Genomic DNA, 6,440 nt, shown 5'->3' on the forward strand with positions numbered 1-6,440 from the left:
TATATCCTGATTCGTTTTACACCCTGCCCTCTCTCTCTCTTTCCCTAGATCCACTTCCCATCTCTATGGACTCTGCACCCATGTTTCATACCATCTCTTTTATTTTGCTCCCTGAATTATTTGTGTTTTGAGTCTGCTGTATTATAAAAGCCACGTGATATTGCATTTTGAATATCTGCTTTATTTCCTGTAGTGTTGTCTCAATATCCATCCATTATCTTACAAGCAACACAAGTTTGTCCTTCTTTGTGGCTGAGTAATACTCCATTATGTATTTATACCATGTTTTCTTTATCCGTTCATCTGTTGGTTGGCATATGGGCTTGTTCCATAATTTAGTTGTTGTAAGTTATGTTGCTAAATACATAGGTATGCCTCTATCACTGTGGTATGGTGACTTCAGCTCTTTCAGGAAGACACCCAGAAGTACAGCTGAGTCAATTTTAGTTTTCTGCAATTTAAGTCAATATCATTTTCTGCCTATAATGGAATCCTAATGGAGCCTCTGGTTCCCATTCTTATTTGATTATAATCTCATGTAGTGGGATGTTTGAAAATGAATGAGATCATACCACTCCGCAAATTAAGACCTCCTATGGTAAAACACAAGCAGTTTAACAGCACCTCAGGATCCTCAACAGCTTGCTGTCTGTCTGTCACTCCCAGTGGGCCAGGAACCATTTCAGCTCCTGCTGTCGACATACTAACCAAACTCTTAGGGGGCTCCCTGAGCACTCTGATGTTTCTTACTGTGACTTCCCTGGGACAGAACTCCTTCCTCCACCCTCTTACACCTGCTCCCTCCCTTTGCCTGGCTCTGTGCTCTACCACCTCCCCTGAGAGCTTCACCCACCCCTCCATGTCTTTCTGTGCTCTGCACCTACTTTCTTTCTCCTGTGTGAACTAATCATCACCTGCCATGTTTTCTATTTGTGTATCTGCCCCTTCACCTTCTAGGACAATGAAGCTTCCCGGCAAGTGACTTATCAAGTGTATTCAAATACACTCAAGCCTAGAAAAGTGTCTGGCATTCATTGAAAAAAAGAATCAACATGTATTTGTTGAATTAGTGCATGAACACATAAATGAGAACTTTTGAGTGTGGGGTTAGGGTTTTGTTTGTGTTGCTGTTGATCACAGCTGCCTGAAAGAAATGAGAAGGAACTGCTGTGTTAGTTTTCTTATTGCAATGAGAAAATACCTGACACCCACAACTTGAAGAAGAAAAAGTACCAGATGTGGAGGCACACACTGGGGATCCCAGCACTCTGGGAGGCTGAGGCAGGAAGGTCACAAGTTCAAGCCTAGCCTGAGCAATTTTGTAATTTAGTAAGACCATGTCTCAAAATAAAAAAATACAAAAAGGTGCTGGTAGTTCATTGCAAAGGCTCTGGGTTCAATACCCAGTACACCAAAATTTAAAAAGTGGAGGAATTGGAGAAGAAGGAAGAGTAAGAACAGGAGGGAGAGACTCGTGTTGGCTCAGTTTCAGAGGTTTCAGCTTGGGATTGGCTGGCTCCAGGTATAAATATCATGGCTGAAGGACATGCTGGAGACAAGCTGTTTATCTCCATCAGGAAGGAGAGAGGTGGGCGGGGGCTTCCCCCCGCTAGGTCCCATCTCCTAACAGCTCATTTGCTCATTCGGCTATGCACTCATCAGAGGACTGATTCACCGAATGAGGTCAGCTCCTGCACGATCCAGAAACCCACCTGTGAAGGCGTGAGTCTTCTAGAGTACATTTTTGCTCCAGTCTCTAATTACTGCCTGTGCTCACCAAAATACCTGTGGCTTTCCTCTAGGGAAACCATTTGTCCTTCCGGTGTGCAGGTAGGGTGCTAGAAGAGTGCCATTGTTCTGGGAAGACAGAGTCTTGTCAAGAGCTGGGGTGAGGTGCCCATGGGCTCAGAGCTGGAAAACAAGAGTCAGGAGTAAATTCCCTCTGCCTGAGTCTAAAGGCTGTGCTCTTTCAGCTGAGGAATATTACACTAGGCACAGTGGCAGGGACACTAATATTAATTATAATATTCAAATAGAATTGCAGTGATTTAAAGGAATGGAAGAATGTCACCCACTCTCCTGCTCATGTTCTCTAGTAGGCACCTGACATTTTCCCTTCAAAGTGAAATGAGATTTTATAGGTTTGGATAATGAGACTATTTTTTTCCACAGGGTTCAGAATGTTTTTTCATTGTCCTTTTGGTTGTCTCGCTATTTACTTTACAGAGCCACTGTTATTCTAGAACTTTTCTTAGCAGGACAAATTCCCCCCAGTGTGTAAGGTTTATTTAATCTTTAATTTGGGTTAGGTGATTTGGAAAGCTGGACTTATCTACTGAGGTAGATCTTGGAATATCAAAGGACAAGAAAATTTCTCTGAACCAGTAATGTTGGGGGCCCTGCCCTGCACAGCATAAGCTGGGTGCCATGGTAAGTAGGGGATAAATCATTAGGGGTTCACTGTGGAACACCCAGTAACAGTACTTTTCTAAAATATTTCTAAAATTTATTTCTCTGTATTGAGCTTGGGCTGGTGGAATTTTATCCAAATTCAATGTCCACACAACTCATCTGTTTCCAAATTCAGATATAGAGTGTTTTTGGAAGCCCATAAGCTCCTCCTACTATGCAGAGGTGAGTGCAGGCCCCTCCTCTGATGCTGTAGGTGAGCTATGCTAGTTTTTGAGATTTTCACTAGGTAATCACATGATATCCATGGATCATGCCCAGTTTCTTTCCTAAGTAGCATGAGCCTGAGCTTTGGGCTGTGTGCAGCAATGGTTTACTCATTCTCATGGCTGTCTTGCCTCCCGTTGTACAGACAGAGGCTTTATTGGTCTGTCTCCAGTGACAAACAGCTGGGAGGCTCCCACTATGGGGAGGCTCCCACTATAGGTCATGTTTCCCAGACACAAGGACTGAGTCAGGAGTTCTGATACAAATGACTCAGGAGAGGATGCTCTTAGAAGAAACCAATAAAGATGTGAAGGGAGCAGGATGGGGAAAGTTCTAGAGACAAATGTGCGTTCTGTAAAGCCAAGCCATGGCTTGATCTTGAGGGAATGTAATCACCTCAGAATCTGTCCTGCCTGGTGGCAAAGGAATAGGGGTTTGGAATTGGAGTCAACTGGAGTCAAGCTTGCCCAAGGTCATGGGCATGGGCTTAATTCTCAGGCAGCTTTTGGAAAGGCAATCTACAAAATATTTTTATTTTTATTTTTATTTGGGTATATGTGTTTAGGTCTGGCTCTACTAGATACTGCCTAGGAGTTTCTCAAAAATGGTTGTTTCAGTTTATATTCCCACTAGTGGATTATTCAATTTCAATGCAATGCATTCTTGGTACTTTCAAGCTTTTAAATTTTTAGTCATTCTAGTCGATTTAAATAATGTTTCCTTATATTGAACACACTTTAATGTTTGCTGATTGTGTAGATTTAGTGTTCTTGTTTTTATTTTTTAGTTGTGTTGTCTGACTTTCATTGAATTTACAAGTGTGTGTGTGTGTGTGTGTGTGTGTGTGTGTGTGTTAAACATTCTGGATATAAGAAAGTTCTTTATGAATAATATTTGTTTAAAACATCTTTCTACCACCCTGTGGCTTCCTATTTTATTCATTTAAGGATGTCAGTTGATGAATAGAAGTCCCTAATTTTAGTGTAGTTCCAATCTTTTCTTGTAGGAAGAAGGATTTGTTTTTGTGTATGTATTGTTTAAGAAAATGTGTCTATTTCAAAGTCATACATGCTTTCTCTTCTAAAAACTTTACTTTTTAACTAACTAGGTTCATGGGTGGAAATAGCTGCAGATAAGTTCAAAGATGACACAGAGATTTCCCGTGCAGTCTCCCCTTGGATATCACCACGGTGAATGTCACACGTTAGCATGGCACAGGTGTAACAACTTACGAGCCAGTGCCAAAGGAAGCATTATTATTAGCTGATGTTCATATTTTGGGGTTTTTTCTTGGCTCTTTCCCCCAATATCCTTTTTTTATTCCAGTGTCCCATCCAGGACACCGTATTGCAGTTAGTCGTCATAGTGCCTCGATGCTTCTGAGACAGGACAGTTTCTCAGATTTCCCTGGCTTTGGTGCCTCACGATTCTGAAGATTGTGAGTCAAATGTTTTGTAGACCTTCTTTAAATTTTGATTCATCTGATGTCTTTCCCTGTTTAGAACAAGGTTTGGGGTTTTGAGAAGGAAGACCACAAAAGTGAAGTATCTTTTCCAACACGGGGTGAAGGATCCTGCTATGGACATAATTTATCACTGATGCTGTCAGCTTGGCTCAGTCCACTAAAGCAATATTGCTCTTCTCCTTCTTTTCATACTGAAGTCTTAAGGTACGGGAAGTTATGCCTCAACTCGGTGATGGCGAAGGCAGAGCAGGTATATATACATTTTTTTCAAACTTCTTTCAATGGGGGGATTTGTCTCTTCTCTTTCATTTATTTACTCAACCATTTATTAACATCAGTATGCATGCATAGGCATTTGCTTTATATGCAGAGTTATTTATTTTGCTGCTCAAATTGTTTGAGGCTTGTCATATGTCTCTTCTTATTGGCATTTGTGTCCTTTGACATGGGTCTTTCCTTCTAGTAAGTATTTCTTTCCTTTCTGGCATACAAGACGTTTCAGGCTCACTCGGCACATTCCATGGCCCTGCCCACAAAGCAGCCATTTTTCCTAGGAGCCTTGGTGCCTTTTATCAGAAAATCGTATTAGAAACCAAGATCTGGGTGCTAGATATGCTCCTTGCTACTGGGGTGTCACTGCGTCTAGGCCTTTTCAGAGCTAAGGAATCTATGTGTGTGTGCAGTAAAGCTGTACACATCCACATATCTAGAAGAGGTATGATCACAAAATATGGTGAATGTTTAAAATTTAACATGGAAAAAATTGTATTGCCATTAACCCCTCTCAAAATACCTACCTTCAACACACATTGTTCTTGTCTCTTTCTGAAGTAGCTCTGGAAGTGCTCTTTTGGGAGGGTCTTTAGTTGTACTGTTGTGACTGTCTTGATGTCCTGAGTTGATTCTGACTTTAAGTGAGGATCCAGCAGTCGCATGGTATCAGGGCTAATGAGGACACGTGGTGATGTTTTTACAAGTCTGCCTTTCTGTTGGATGGCACTCAGGGCCAGCAGATTTTGATTCTACTTCACAGAGATACTCATGACAGAGGATTTCCAACACTGCTTCAGAACACGATGAGGATGATGGATGGGATAAGCATGTTTAAACAAAGTGGTGGTGGGGAAGAGGTCTTCTGCGGGACTAATGGCAACATGTCTTTTACTGTAATAGATTTTTTATTTACACATACACACCATGTATTGATCAGCCCTTGTCATTATTTTTATGCCTATCAAATAATAGTTACATTAAGCTAAACATTAGGAGAAATAACTGTACCAACTAGAATACAATGATTGTGTACAGTTCCTTTTCTCCTTGGTCTAATGGTTTCTATCCCTTTCTAAAGTGACTTGGATTGGCACCTTTCCCCCATCTCCTTCAGAAAGGTTATTTCACACATATGTAATATATTTAGATTCTTTTGCCATAATCTGAATTCTGTCTTGAGATCTTCTGCCCTCTTATTTTTTAAAACAAGCATACATTAAGATCTATTCTTTGTGCTGTGAAGTTCTCTAGGCTTTAGATAAACAGATAGTGTCATGTATCTGCTGCCACTTACTTAGTCACACAAAATAGTTTCACAGCCCTAAAAAGTCCCCTGTCCTTCATCAACTCGCTCCCATCCTCATCTCCATAGCAACGACCTATCTGTTTTCTGTCTTTAAAGTTTTGTCTTTTCAGAACAAGACATAAATGGAAGCACACAGCATACAGTTCTATCAAGCTGGCTTCTTTCATTTTCAGCAATCTGCCCTCAAGTCGCCTCCATGTCGTCAAGGAGATGGGTGGTCCATTCCTCCTGATTGCTAAACGCCTCTCCAGTGTGTGGAGCTTCCAATTGATTCATTCGTTCACAACGTGGAGGTCTCCTGGGCTGTTTCCAATTTTTTCCATTATGAATAAAATTTTATAAACATTCAGGTGGAAATTTCTGTGTGAATACAGCCTTTTACTCCCTTGGGCAAATGTCTGTGAGTGTAATTACTGAGGCACACGGTAAGACTATGGTCAGCTCTGTAAGAAACTGCCAAACTGTTCTCCAAAGTGGCCGTCCAGTTGTGCATGCTCACAGAAAAGCTCGAGACATCCTGTCTCTCCTTGTCCTCCCCAGAGCTTGTTTTTTTTTTTCTTTTTCTTTTAGTCATTGTAATAGATATGAGTTGACATCACCCTCTCCTTTAACTTTTATTTCTGTCAGGATAATTGACATTGGGCCTCTTCTCTGCTTACTCACCATATGGATATCTTCTTGGATCAGGTCTCTGTTGATATCTTTGGGCTGCTTTAAATT

The 6,440-nt window shown here is 41.1% G+C and overlaps 1 long non-coding RNA gene across 1 annotated transcript in view; it reads left to right on the forward strand.

The window, feature by feature from the left end:
- LOC104865846 overlaps nucleotides 1–6,001 on the forward strand; it is a 10,518-nt gene extending 4,517 nt beyond the window's left edge. Inside the window, exons 2-3 of the long non-coding RNA XR_781280.1 lie at nucleotides 4,179–4,391; nucleotides 5,817–6,001. This is a non-coding gene — a long non-coding RNA (uncharacterized LOC104865846). The remainder of the gene's footprint in view (nucleotides 1–4,178; nucleotides 4,392–5,816) is intronic.
- Nucleotides 6,002–6,440: the final 439 nt, after the last annotated feature.

The sequence above is a fragment of the Fukomys damarensis genome, unplaced genomic scaffold (assembly GCF_012274545.1).
Source record: "Fukomys damarensis isolate Sample0158 unplaced genomic scaffold, DMR_v1.0_HiC HiC_scaffold_5, whole genome shotgun sequence".
In the NCBI taxonomy this organism is placed as follows: domain Eukaryota; kingdom Metazoa; phylum Chordata; class Mammalia; order Rodentia; family Bathyergidae; genus Fukomys; species Fukomys damarensis.